This window comes from Platalea leucorodia, assembly GCF_965183815.1.
Source record: "Platalea leucorodia genome assembly, chromosome: 4".
Taxonomy (NCBI): domain Eukaryota; kingdom Metazoa; phylum Chordata; class Aves; order Pelecaniformes; family Threskiornithidae; genus Platalea; species Platalea leucorodia.
In genome coordinates, this window is record NC_138826.1 from 22,324,528 (window position 1) to 22,339,515 (window position 14,988).

Consider the following 14,988-nt stretch of genomic DNA (forward strand, 5'->3'; position numbering starts at 1 on the left):
CCCTCAGAGCCACTCTCGTGTTTCCCGCCTCGCCCCGGTCCCTGCCCCGTCCAGGGCCGCGGTGTCGCGGCTGGCGAGGCACCTCAGCATCTCCCCGTGGTGCCCGCGGGCTGGCTGCCCCTCGCCTTCCTCCTTCTGAAACCACCTCGTCCCGCCCCCTCCAGCCTCCCCCCCTCAGCTGGTATCAGGGTGGCCCCACCAAGTCACCTCAGTGTCCGCCCGCGAACCCCTCGCTTACCCTCTGCCCCGCCACTCTTCCCACCTGCTGCTGCGCCCTGGCAGCACGCGCGACGGAGCCCACGCGGGGCGCGCCCGTGGGGCACGTCCCCGCCCATACCGCGTACGAGCCAATCCCGTCCGAACCCGGCGCCAGGCCCCGCCTCCTGCCTCGCGCCGCGGGACCGCCCGGGAGCCGCGCCACGCGCCGGCGGCTGCAGAGCGGCGCTGTCCCGGCCGCGGCGCGTCCGCGCTCCCGGGCACCAGCGGAGGCCAGCACGGCCCCGGGTTGCCGCCTGCGCGGGCAGAAGCAGCCCGGGGACAGCCTGAGCTCGAAGGCTCCACCATCTGCATCGCTGTGGGAGGGCAGGGGTCACAGGACAGCACGAGACGGCAGACTGTGTCATTTCCACCTCCCGGTTTACAGGACAGCATCCTTTCTGCTGGTTTAGCTCAAGCATCTTTCTTACTTCTAATTGCACAGCAGTAACACTTGCAAAAACTCACTTCTGATTAGCTTTCCACACCGGTCCAATTGTACCACACAATGTCAACTCTGCCCCCTACGTTGCACCTAACAGGTACCTACAAACTGTCCAAAACCTACTTACAAACTACCTGCCTACAGATTTCATCCATTCACATCCACTTGCTCTCTTACTCTCTGCACTACATCTCACAGACAAGCCTACACAAAGTAAGCCTTGTTTGCTGCAATCGCACTCCAACATCAGCGAACACCTGCATGAAGACTCTCACGCTCTCCCGGAGAGTCCACCCTACGCTAATTGCTGACAGACACACTGTCCTCACCACAGCCAAAACACTGGTGCAGGGTTAAGACTGCATATGCGGATCGGCCCGTTCTTTTCCACCTTACCCAGATGTTCTGCCTGCCTGGGGATGCTCGAGTCCCCAGTCTCCCACATGGAGCTCAGCCTCCCCCTTCTCTTCTCGAGCTTCAGCACTCCCAGTGTCCCGCACTCAGAGATCACGTGAGAAAAGCAGCTGGAACACGTGTGATCCTTGCTTACAAAGTGCTCATTTCCACGCTGCTGGTTAAGGTAGTCTAAAGGACAAGATGCTCAGAGATGCCGAAATAATTACAATAGCGAAAACGTGAGATGAAACACACCACAAATCATTAAAAGATCCCATTTACTGGTTGCCGTGCCAAGCACGCATACCTTTGGACAATGTCTCACTCTTAAATCCTTAGTGTAAGGAGAAGAGAGCACCAAAGACTTCATCAGTTCCTCAAAACAGCAGTATTGAACACTGAATTAGAACTACAAAGCATTTAGATTTCATGGTTAGGAAACAGTTCAATCAGTTAATAAAGAGCAGGCATTTGTTGAAACACTGAAAGTAAATCTGCTTGCCAGACCCAAGAGGACAGCTCCTGGAGAGCAGGAGCTCACCAGCCACTGCTTAAGCACTCCTGAGGGCTGCTTATCAGTTAGAGATGATGCTGGGACACCAGTTACAGACTAACTCTCTGCACCGAGCAGGACTGGAAGGTCCTCGCTTCCCCACCTCTACCCCTTTGCTGGAGGACCAGGACTGAACTGTCCAGATCTATAATACCACCAGCTTCTATCTGGATTTTGAACAGTCCTTTTTGAACAGTTTTCTTCCAGGAGGTTAATAATCATCACAGAGGTTTAAGGTTTCCCAGATGTCTCATTCTTGAGAAACCTTGTACAACAAAGTTATAGCACGACACAATATACTGTAGTCACTCTGCTGCAACTAAAACAAAAAAAAAAAGACACAACCATGGATAAATAATTCTACACCCAAGTTCCCATTTTGTTATTTATGGTGCTGTGTTCATTCTTTTGGTGATAATCCATTTTCAGCAGGTTCCCACACAACTCATACACAAGCATTTGGTTCCCACTTCCAGACAACGTGAGCTGAGCTAGAGCTGGCAGTTATCCCTGGGGACTGCGTCAGGGCAAGAGGATGGGAAAGTGGTGGTGGCAGTACTAATCAACGGTTAAACATCAGAAGAAAAAACTAGACTTCCAGGCAGAGTACCTTGGTGCTGAGTAAGCTGTTTATGCTGCATTTTGAAAATTTTCCCAGCACAGTGTATTCAGATAGATGTGTTTTCATTACTTTCCATTTAAACCAAGTCTTCTCTGGCTATCTCCATTTTTACATCAAATGAGTAGATTTACTCTGTGTTTGAATTACTTGATACCATTCTCATTCTAAGAATGTGCAGATGCTAAGATAGCCAACCATCTTATGAGAGACTCGTTGAGAAACCAATATGAAAGGTGAAAGCTGCTATCTTCAGACCAAGATGTAGGAACTGCATCAGTAAGCAGCCCTGCATGTCTCCAATCCATCAAGATAAACCTATCTTTTGAGGAGGAGAGGGCGGAGAGGGATAGAAGTGCGTTTTAGACAAGCACAGACTGAAATTGAGCTATAGCTGACTTACTGCTAAGTTGTACAACACAGTAACAAGTTTCCATAAACATTTGTATGTGTATAATTATATATTTACTAACATTCACATATTTACTGCAGGCATCTTTCTCCATGGTTTTACCCAGGACGTTCAGCGTAGCAGTCTCGGTTTGCTGAAGTAAATGGGGTGTAAGATGGGAGCCCCTGCACCCCATGGCTCCCACTGGCTGCTCAGGGCCTTCAGCACTCCTACGCCAGCCATTCTCCAGCAGCCACCCAGCTCATGTAGCCCCAATTCAGTAGGTCTGGTCCAGTCTTGGTGAGCCCTGATGTGACATGATGGCAGTGCAAGAACCAGAATCTGCCTAACAGCTCTGAAGCAGTATGTCTGCAGCAAGCATGCTCTATGCCCCTAGGAGCTGCCTGGGCAAATGTTGTACTGGCATTACCAAGAGGGAAGTCTGTCTTTGAAGCACTGTGGGCAGGGATGAACACCCAGGTGGGCACCACACCTAAAGAAGCACAAGTGCCTTAAGGGGCCAGGTTTGAAAGCAAAAGGTACTTCCTCCTGTGCAATGCAACTGGCTCTGGGGCAGCGACCAACCAGCAGTTCGCTCCCAGAGGTGACCCATGCTTAGAGAGTCAAGCAGCTTCCTTCAAGGTGCTCAAAGAGCAGCTTTGCATAGGCTGGGCTGCTGTCAGTGCCAGTGGCAGAGTGTTTGGTTACAGGGTGCTCCTTTGACCCAGATTTAGCATAGCTAGCAGAGAGGACACACATAGCTTGTGTCCCATGGCATGTCACAAGCAAACACCTGCCAGTGTCCCTGCAAAGACAAAGCAGGACTCAGAGATCAAAGATGTCTCCCCCAACCCAGCTATCTACCAGAGGCTGGTGAGTCCCTGCATAATACCCCTGAGAATACAGCATGTTGCAAGCTTGTGTTGAGTAAGCATGATGAGAGGAAGGGATGCTGATCACTCTTCCTTGGTTTGCTCCTGAAAGGGCATAGGCTGGTTTTTAAACATCTGTGTGGAAGGCCTGTTCCTCCGAACCCTTCATGCTAGCCACTGACTATTCAGACAGACCGCTTGCTGCTTTCCCTCAATGTCTCTGCACAGTGGGAAGTGAAGAACCAGCCAGTAAGTGGGGTGTTATACAACTAGAGAAAATCATTATACCATAAAGGCCTTTCCAGTAATCAGGAATCCTTAGCCTCTGTATAGCCAGTTCCCTTAGAGGACTTACAGGTTACATGAATAGGAAAGAAAATAAAAGCAGGCACAGAGGTGAAGAAACTGGCTGGATCTTCTATGGCAGGCAAAGAGAGCTGAGCAAGGAAGACCTCAAGACTCCTGTCCCACCAGGTTCCTGGCAGATGCAGCCTGCCTTTCTATAGCTTAACCCCAACGGGAAGAGGTCTACATTCTAGAATTCAATACCTTGTCTGTTTAGTCCTAAAGAGGCCTTCCCTGCTAGCACTCAGTATGCTTCTATGATAAGGTAGCGTAAGGAGCAGTTCAAATTACAGAAGTAGGAAGAGCTAGTTGAAGAGGAGAGGAAGCTTACGAGACAATACAGGCTTAAACTGGTGAAAGCTGTGCTAATGCATGGGCTTCTGCATAGGAAAAAAAATAACAGGAAGCATCAGAAGTGAGAGATGAGATGGGACTTCCCATCAGCTTTGTTAACAGAAGCAAGCACGATGGAAAATAGCATCATTACATCCACGTTCCTGATGGAATACCATAATTCATATAACGGGAGACTAGTAAAAGAAGGTCTCTATTGTGACATTGTTCCCCTTCTCCTGAACTTGTGTTACTGCTGGTGTTCCCACCTTTAGATGCACCAGCACTTTTTTTAAGAATTTAGTCTGTGAAGCGTAGTTAAGGCCTACACATTCTTTTCAGTTTATTCACAGCAAATCTTGCATCAAAATATCGTGTGGTTTCATTAACTATTATTTGTACTTCACTGCTTTTCATCTCCTCACCAGTTACATGCTTATGCATTTAGTAAAGCTCTTAAACTCAGTATTGTGACCACCTAGTTTTGCTGAGAAGCTCCTAGGAATTTTACAGCACATGGCTCTTGTCTACAAACTGGCACAGGGCCGCCCTGTTTGGGAAAGCTCACTGGGAGCATCATTGATCTTTTCTGACTTTCTGGATGCATCCCATGAGGATGATGTTCAAACCCCTTAGCAATCTGGGCCCAGCCTACCTCAGACGCTTGCCCCCCTGACTGGGGCACAAGCCAGCAGCCGAGATCTCTGCAGGATGCTCCGAGGCCTGCAGTCCTGTACTTCCAGTTTTTGCTGGACTTCAGCAACCCTGCAGGAGTCAATGGACCAGATACCACTCTCAATTTCTCCCCTTCCCCCCCGTAAACAGCCAAAATGTAAAATTCCCTGAATATGTGAACTGTGGGCCGTGTGGCAGCACAGGACCGCATTGGACGGGAAAGCGGCAGCTTGCTGGGAAGGACAAGGGCAGACCACCAGCAGAGCCCACGCGAGACGGCAGCGGGACTTTGCCCTCTCCCGTCCCCGCTCTGTGACCGCCTGCGGAGATGGTGGCCCCGCCTGGAAGGCGGGTGGGCTCCCACCTTCCCCGGGCTCTCGGCCCCGGCGCCTCCGAGGCGCCGCCCGGGCCCCGGCCACCGGGTGGCAGCAGCGCCCCGTCCTCCGCCGCCGCCCGGGGCCGCGGCTGCCCGTCGCGGGCGGCAGAGCCGCCCCGGCCCCGGCCCCGAGGGGCCTGGCTGGTGAGCAGCGCTGGCGCGTAGAATCCGCTTGTGAAGCCTGGGTCAAGGGGCTGCCCTGTGCTCTTCACCCCGGCCGGGTAACCCCGTTTCCCCACTGCGACCATCCCTTCGGGTGGTCCTTCCATAGGAGCCGAGGTGGCCCAGACCTCCGATGCGCACGCAGCAAAGCCCATGTATGAGGACAAACCTCTGCTGCTCTCCCGGGGGCCCTCCAGTAACATGGCTTTGGGGCTGCTGCCTTTTCCACAGGGGTCCCCCCGGTCCCAGGCAGGTTATGGGTGGAGGGGGCGCTGGCACTTCTGGGTGACAGCAAACCATCTCATCTGCAGACACCTGCCCATGTCAGGCCAGAGGACAGCAGGGGGGAGGCACAAGCTGGACCACCATCCCAGCAGGCTGAGCACGATTTGTGAGCCAGAGTTAGGCCTGATATAAATATCACTTACTGAAACATAACCCCATTCCCTCTTGTTCAGTGCAGAGAAGCAGCAGATTAGTCTCCTTCCAGCCTTATCCTTGCTTCCCTTCATTTCTCCTGTGGCTGCCACCAACCAGCTCCTTCAGGCTGAGCACACACCTTGCATTCCTTCCTATTTTCCTCACTCCCTTCTGAATTGTCCCAAAATTTCTCCCTCTCTGAGGCCATGGTGCCCGTTGCTGAGCACATTTTTCCAGCTGGTGCCTTCCCGGTGTCAGGATGACTTCACATGGTGACCTCTGCTGCTCCTGCTGCCGCAGCCCAAGCTTTGTTAGTTTATTTAGCAACCCTCTGGCACTGCTGACTTGGGTTCAGCTGCAGCTCAACAAGGCCTCCTGGGCCAGACAGCGCAAGACGGCTGCCTAGGCACTTGCTGCCTTGTCCCCTTTGTACAGCTGGTCCTGCCTGCATGGCCCCCTCCTCAGTTGGCTCCTACTGCCTGGGACCACATCCCCCAGCAGCCACGAGCACTGGGAATCCCAGTCCCACCAGCACTCACCTGCCACACCAGATTAGCATTGTCCTCTGCCAAAATCAGTCAATTACTGCCTCCTCCGTTGCCCTGGTTAATAAAGACAATACGGGCAGAGCCAGCACAGCTCCAACAAGACCCATCCTGTCACAGCCAGGACAGAGCTACAGAGACAACTGCCAACTAGGTAAGAGGCAGCCAGTCTTCTTCAAGATCTAGGCAGAGCACTCAGCTATCAATCCTGCCTGAGGACCAGTGCAGGTGTTTGGAATGAAGGGAGTGCAATTTATTCCACCTGGGAAAGCTTTTTCTGGCAGGTTGCTGCTCCCTGCACATCATCCAGGTGCTGCAGCATGAGGGGCAGACACATGCCACAGAGGGCAGTACCACAGTCCCCACCAGCAGCCACCTGCTGAAAGTTGCCAGGCTGGTTGCAGTTAAATCATTGCATGTTGAGAGGGGCTGGGTGAGAGACCTTGGGAACACTCCCACCTCTCAGGGCCTTCTGGCAGGGACAGACAATGCAGATATCCCATGCAGATAATTTAGGGAAAGTCCAAGGGGTGGGGCTGGGGGGATAAAACTAGATTAGCTTTTCAAACTTACATCCTCAGCACTGGTTAACTGTCATGTAACTCATACCTGGCCAGGGGAACTCACCCTGCCTGTTCCTGTCATGCCTGGAGCAACTTTAGAGATGAGACACAATGAGATCAGGGACCTCCAGAGCAAAACCTCGAGCATCTCTGATGCTAGCTGCAGGAGTATCCCTCTACCTCAGGTGCAAACTGCTGACATTTTGGTGCTGTTTTTTCCCTTAGTCCCTGGCTGAGAGTCACATTAGCATCCACATGCTGAAGGGGAGAGACCCTGTCCCCAAGGGTGAAAGAAATGTCCGTGATAGATCCAGCAGCACCAGGGGAAGAGCTGGGTCCCTGCACCTGAGGGCCTGGCACCTCCTGAGATCCAGCCGTGAGCCCCAGGGAGGAAATGCAGAACAAGGAGTCCTGGCATCTTTGGAAACCAAGGCAGGGACCCTCTGGGCACCAAAGAGCTGCCCTAGTCCTACCCTAGGATGTCCTGAGCTCACTCACTGATTTTTGGGGGGGATGGTGCTGGCCAAGTCCTGGCTAGAGAGCAGAAGGGCAGATTCCTCAGCAGCTACAAACAGTTCGCCACCTTACTACCTTTTTCCACCAGTTTTCTGTAACCAAACCATTGTTCAGACAAAGATCATTTGTCCGCAGTGCAATTATATCAACTCAACCTGCACAGTCCTATACTACACAGTACTTGTTTTCCTCTACTCATTCCTGACCATGTCATTCCAAATAATCCATTAAGGTCTCATTTTATAGGTAGGAAAGCAAGATAAGAAAGGCTCAGGTGGCCATTTGAAAAGCCAGAGACTGGCATCAGTTTTGGGATTAGATACTACATGTGCTTGATATTCAGGGATGAGCCAATCACCTGGTTGAGCCAGCTCTTTAAGGATAAACTTAACTGGTTGAGAAAAAGGAGGTGAAGGTGTTCCAGCACTTTCCAGACTCATTCTACCTCAGTATTCAGGCACTTTAGCTGGGATCCTGGGGTCCCTGTGGGGTGCTCTCAACATGTTACAGAAGCTGTGATCAGGTGGGGATATCCTCAGGGGGACAACATTGCAGCCCCTTGCTAGTGGTTTGAGAGGTGCCATCCTGACAGGCATGCATCCCCCAGAGCTGCACAGCCCAGTGTCACACATGCAACTGAAGCTTGGCTGGTGCAGGACAGTGTAAGTTTGCCTGGATTCTCCCTGTGTGTTATTTTTTCTGTTCAGGGAGGCTCTTCAAGTTTTAGGGTTGCTAATCTTTATGCGTAATTCCTTTTGCAGAGTCGTTATTCCCAAGGCACAACACAGAGCCAGCAGACTATTTAAAAAGCAGAATGGCACAATGGACAAACAAAGCAAAACCTCAGAGCTAAGGTGTCCCCAGTGCCAAGCAGAACCAGACGGTTACTCCATGTGTCTTTCCTACACTACTATTTCTACATCTACAGTTTGCTTTGCTCACAGTAGCATGAAATTGTGAGCACATGCTCCACAGTTGACCACAGACCCTTATCTGCAGAACTGGTCTCTCACCAAGTCACTCTCCCAGTGTAGGTTTGGACAGTTGACTCTTCCCCTCAAGCTAGCACTTTGGACTTGTCTAGTGAATTGCATCCTATTTATTTCAGTCTGTGTATTCCATTTGCCAAGATCTTATTGGAAATCTAAGCAGGGTGACCTCCAACACATTTTCCACTCTTCCTAGTCTAGTACACTCTGCAGAAGAGGAAGCTTGATCTGTCTTCCATCACATATATCAGCAGGGAAATTCAGAGTAGCTCTACTGCAGGTATGGGTCCCAGAGCCATTCCAGCAAACCTGAAACTGAAAGTGGGTGCTCTTAGCCTAGTTTCCCAAAACCTCCAACCATCCTCATCTAAGTAAAATTAGTATGGTAAGAACAGTTGTGATAATGTCATGTAACTCTACACCAAAAGCCATACAATTCTGCTACTTTGCCCTTACCTTGCTTTCTTTTCTCAAAGACTCAGGGATAAAATCACCTGGCATTATCAACTAGAGAAGGTTGAAGTCATTTCTGTGCCAACATGGGTTGTTCTTCAAGTTTGTACCTGAATTCTCTGCAAACATGACCCCCTCAAACATAGCTTGGATGAAGCAAAACACATACCTTCCAGAACACACCGAATGCCTGCTGTGTGGATGTGTGAATGTGTGAATGCATGCAGTGGTCAATCATCTTCTACAGCTCTCCAGTGCCACGAGGACCAGACTTTGTAAGAGGCCTTTGTAGAGTGACTTTTTGAATGAGACTTCTATGTTAGCATTGTCACAAGACTTAAGAGACAAAACAAGGACACTTTAAAAAGGTAATCAGAAATAGCTAAAAGTAGATAGTGGGCTGCAGGGTCCCTTCAGTGTTACCTGCCCAGGATTTCTTTTACACTTGCAACAGATCTCTCCCCCTACTAACACTCCAAACACAAACACCTGGTTAACACAGGGCATTTTACCCATCAAAACTAACATGAACCCAGAGGTCTGCACCCCTTTCGTTTAAGTGAGAAAGTAGATGTGGAAAGGGAATAGTGTGTTTCCAGCTCCATTCTTTAAAGGAGACAGGGTAGACAGGTTCTTTAAAGACCTGGAAAGGCAGCAAAACCAGGCAGGCAGGTAAGGGCTTCATTCCCAGCAAGGAGACCTAAAAATGTTCCTGGCCAGAAACGTAACACCTTGTAGCACCTCTCTCCTTCAGGACTCCAAATATCGTTTCCTTAGCCAGCCATGCACACTGCCGCAGCCCGTCACACATAAGGGTGGGGAGGCACTCTGCTCAGGTGGGAATCCTAAAGGATTTTCAGTTGTGAATGGACTTGGACAAAGGACACAAGCACCACCCCCATTTTATAGACAAAAAAAAAATGCTGTTCAGAAGATATAGCTCTTCACTGGCGTAAGCAAAGACGGAAAGGAGGAAAAGCAAGGCTGGCTTCTGGAGGAATACAAAGACAGCTCTCTGCTCTAGTCCCATTGCCCAAGAAGAAAGAAAGCATTCATTTTAAAGGAGACTGAGGTATGGATGCAGGCAAAGTTAGGGGTGGCAGACAGGGAGAGGCATACCCCATCTTTGAGGTTTTCCTTTGTATGCCACTGCTAAGCTCAGAGTAGGAAGGTTGGGATGAGGGTCCAGCAAATTTCCCCTTTGTCCTTCCTGCTTCTCATACCAGCAGCATGTGTGCGTTCTCAGGGCAGCCCCACCAGTTTCTCCCTGCCCTTCCCGTAACAGGAGTCTATCAGAAACCTCTCCAGAAGGAGAAAAAATATCTGTGATTCAGCTTGCAGCTCGGAAGGGAGATGTCTCCCTGATCTCTAGACCCCAGGTTATTTTTAACTTTGGGAAACCATTTTTGTTTTCTTAAGTGTTGGGCAGCCCCCAAATGCCCAGGCTGCTATTACAGCAAGGAGACAGGGTAGAAAGCGACGATGCAGAGCACACACACAAAGAGGATACACAGTGGCATGGGACACCACACTCTGCCCAACAGGAGCAGCAGCAAACTGACCTTGGATGTGCCCTCATCCTTTCCTGGTGCTGCAATTTGCCCCTGGGCTGACTATGTGGCAACCCATCCCCAGGGCTCACGCGTACAGCCCCACAGCATCCCCTGTCTCCCCACGTAGATGGAGATCCACTCTTAGGTGCAGCTGGCATCTCAAATGTGTTAGCTGCATCTAAACCTGTCTGACACCATGGAGCAGGAGACTGTGGCACTGCCCACGCCACCTAAGCTGGGTCAGAAGATCTGCCACTAGGAGGTGGCATTTCCCCAGGTCCCTGCTTGGCACTTCCACGGTGCTGGCAGCAGGGGATGCTTGAGACGATGGTCTCAGCCTGAAGGGAAGGGGCAGGAGGTGTGGGCTGCAGGTGTGGGAAGGAAGGCACAGAAGGCCTGGAGGAGGAGAAAGGCCAGCTGAGATGGCCGGAGCAAACTGCATCCTGAAGAAGGGAGGATGCAGAACCGCAGATGGTGTCGCTGCCCAGCAAACACAGGCCGGGGAGGGTGGGGAAGGGTGCTCAGCATGCCGGCTTCTTGGCACCTGGCCTGCCATGTCTGATGTGGGTAGAAAGACACCAGAGAGCACCAGTGCTGAAGAGAGGGTGGCAACACAAAGACCGCTGTGTTCCGCTGCTCCCCATCCCCTTCTCCCCCTCCTCTCCCAATTTATTTACCCGAGTTCAAAAGACAGCCTCACAGTCCGGAGGGACTGGCTGAAGTGGCCAAGGGGTGGGCTGTGAGGTCATCTTTAATGAGGGCAAAAATCCAGTGTCAACAATGCTGCCCATTGTATGGCCCTGTTTAGACAATACCGGCTGGGTTCTTGCTGCTGGCATCCCGAGGACTGGGAGCAAAGCCTGTTTGGGGTAACACGAGGGGAGGAGGATGGGCAGGGGGTCTGGCACTGAGTCAGGCAGCAAGGGATGGGGCAAAGTGCAGAGATAAGCACCCTATCCCAGTCAACAGCGTGTTATCAGCCTAATTCTCTGTGCTGATAAGATTACTGCACCAGTGGCAGGGAATTTAGCCATCCTGGTCACAGCCTGGAGGCATGGCCCGTCACCTCAGTTACATCTGCTTCCCCTTCTGACCCTGGCAATGAGACATCAGTGATTTCTGCTATCTTATTGCCTCCCTCTAACCCCACATTTCCCACTCAGCAGCAGTGGGGTGGCAAAGTGAGCTCCAGCTGCTTCTTTCAGCCCTGGCCCTTCCCCAGGCAGTTGTGGGAAGGCAGCTGGGGGTTCGGCCACTGCTGCCCTTCTGGGAGCTCCCAACCGCAGCTGTTAACTGAAGAGCCCAGGTAACCCAAACTGAACTTAGCCATGCTTTAAAGGTGAGGATGGAGCAGGGGATCTTCAGGAGTTTGTGGGATCCGCTGAATTCATGGATGATGTTTTAAGGAGGGGGCAAAACATGACTGATAGAAAGCAAGCAAGCGAGCAAGATGATGCCAGTTCTTGTAAACATAAGTCTCACTTTTGGTAAATGCCATGATATCAGACTCCTCAAGTCACAGTTTCTGGAGCCAGGTAACTACACAACAGTCTTAGCTTTCCATTTCAAAAAGGAAAGCCATTTGCCACCTCTCCTGGCCGAGGAAGAGTGTGTGAAAATACAACACAGGGTCACCAGATTCCAAAAGAAAGCACAAGGGAGAAAGCAGCAGTAAACAAGGGTAGTGACCCCACAAGCTGGCTTCTGATCCCCTGGCATCTGAACTGCTGTGACTGACAATCCTGAAAGACCTGCCATCACCTTTCAAGAAGGCATTAACTCCAAGCTCCTGTAGTCTGAGTCAGGTCTTGTCCCAGCTCATTCTGTAGCCGTGGGGCCCCCACCTCATTTCTCTGCAACACATAACTGTGCCCAGAAGTCAACCTGTCAAAACGAGGGGGACCATTAACCTCTGAAACTGCTGGCCGCAGCAGTGAACCACGCTGGTGTTCATCTGCTCTGCAGAGAGGGCTCGATGCCTTTGAAGAGCAGATTCTTTATGAGGGGAAGGAGAGAGAAAGGAGGATTAGTGAAATGACTGAAAACAACCCCTGCACTTCTCGTTGGATGAAAGGCCCATGGCGTGATTCTCCTACCCCTCGAAAAAGCTCTAAAACTGGAATTGCTTCCTACTTCTTCAGGAAAACAATGCAAGAGATGCAGAAAACAATCCTAGGAGAATTTTTGCAAACCTTTATTTTTGGCAGAGGGGAAAGGGTAGGGGTCAGCTCTTTCCCAGTTTTCAGCTTATTCCCTCCTTATTTGAGTCTCCTTTTTTTCAACTTCCAGTTGTGAAATGGAAGAAGAAGAAAAAGGGGGAGACAGGGAATGATGTTAAAGAAGATAAACAAACAACATGAAACAAACCTTGCAAAGCCATGGCAGCAAGCCTCTCTGTGTGTGTGTGGCTTTTTTCAACATTTTTGGAGGGGGTAACTGGGGAGATTCACTAAAATTTCCAGGATGTCGACACCAGATGAAATCTCCTTGCAAAACTTACTGCTAAATGGAAAAGCAATACTTTTTTTTTTTTTTTTTTTTTTTTTTTTTTGAGGGGAGAGTAGGAAAGAAAATGTTTTGGTGAAACCTGCTTAGCTTAGCCTTGATGCTTTTTTTTCTGCATCCTGGCACTGTGGTAGCAAAACCAGGCTGTTTAGTTCATCCCAGGAGAGGAATGTAACCATTCTTTCTCATTTGGGCTCTGCTCACAGATAGTGTCTTGCGATAAACCCCACTGCTGGTTTGTGCCTCTCTTTTCCCCAACCTTGATAAAAAACTGCGAGACCCTCTGACAAAAAGTACTGTGCAAGAGCTTTTCACTAGCACAGTGCCTCAGCTGGGTCATGAAGCTGTGGAGAGGACTTCTCAGGAAGGTGGAAACAGCCTTACATTAGATCATGCATTTCTAAAGAAAGCCTGTGCTGAAGTTCATGGCCTGTTCTGCCTGTGGCAAGGCTCTGCGCATCACTGCCCTGCGCCACGGCCCTGGCATTGCATCAGTTCATTTATGAAAGACCACGACCTCAGGCAGCAGTCACCAGATGCAGAAGAATTGGATCAGTTTCCTGAGGACGATGACTGAAGCTGAATCTTTCCTGAACAGTGTTGGTGAACTCCACCAGTGATGTACTTCTGCTGAAGGCTCAGCTGGGCAGCTCTCCCTGGAAGGAGGGGAAAGCCTGTCTGGAGAGAGACAAACTAGAGCAGGAAAAGCCCAGTTTAAGCTGTATTGCTGTGTCTGTACTAGACATTTCTGGTTTCCCACCTGTGCTGCCCAGTGATCCCCCCTTTTGTCTTAGGCCTTGAGCTGCAGAGCTGAGGCCGGCATCTGCAGCAGAGACAGATGGGCAGGGCCCAGTGGTGGGGTCAGGGGTGCACAGGGTGCTGGCCATCACCCCGACCAGCAGCTCTCCAGGGGAGCAAGCCTGGCTGGCACGGCGCAGCCAAGCCTCCAGCTCACAAAGGGCCAAAAAGCCTTTTGACAGGCAAGGCTGGAGCTGCCGCAATCTAAACATTGGGAAAGCAACTACCCTGCACACCTTGCCAAGATGTCAATGCCTGAACCTCGTGGACACATTCAGGAACATCAACCTGTTTCAAAAGTGAGCAAAATGCCAGCTGGAGAGGCTGACTATGCTGTGAAGGGCCTTCCTCGGGACTGTCCTTAGCGTGTAAGACTTGAGACCTGCCAGGTGAGCACAGCCCCGACGATGGTCAAGATCCGTCTCTCCCTCTGTACAAGAAAAAAATGTGATGGTCACCTCCCAGGATAACTTGGCAGGGGCATATTCAGAAAACTTATTCCTGTTGTGTGGGAGTAGCCAGACATGGTGTTAATTTTAGAGGATGACAAAGTCTAGCTGTCCGGTAAGTTCCCTCTTAGCTGTGCTCCACGTCTGAGGAAAGAAACCGGTGGAAAAGGAAAGGGCTCTGGTGGGTCTGAGTATCTGCAAAACTGCAGACCTTGAATCCCCAAAAGCCTCATTGTCACCCACCGGTAGCATTGCCAGTTCTCCCCCTGGTTCGTGGCATTGTGATTATTTTCCCCATGTGGCATGAGCTGCAGATTATTTTTTAAAATCAACAAGTACCACCTTTTTTTTATTTTTTTCCTTTCTGTTTTTCTTTTGGAAATAGTAGGAGTCGGATTTCCTTAAGGCAGTTTTTAGCACAGTTTATAGCTCTTCCAAAACTCACATAGAAAGTAGGTAGAATCTTTAATTAAAACGCCATTTCTCCCCAGTGTTCAGTAACCCTCAGTGTTGTTAACCAAACATTTAATGGAGAGTTCTAAAAGCGATGGTTACAACTCCCTTTCTGACTCATGTCAGCTTTTACCATCTAGGAACATCTTCTGACCTGGACTCTCTGTTTTAACACTATCTCAGAAAGGAGGCAAGCCTCGAGTTCCTAATGTAAAACTAAAACACAGACTCCTCTCAGACCACTTCATCCATCACAGTGAAATGAAAAAGGAGAGACATACTTCCCCCCCTTTGCTGGACACCTCTAAATCCAGAGGACAAC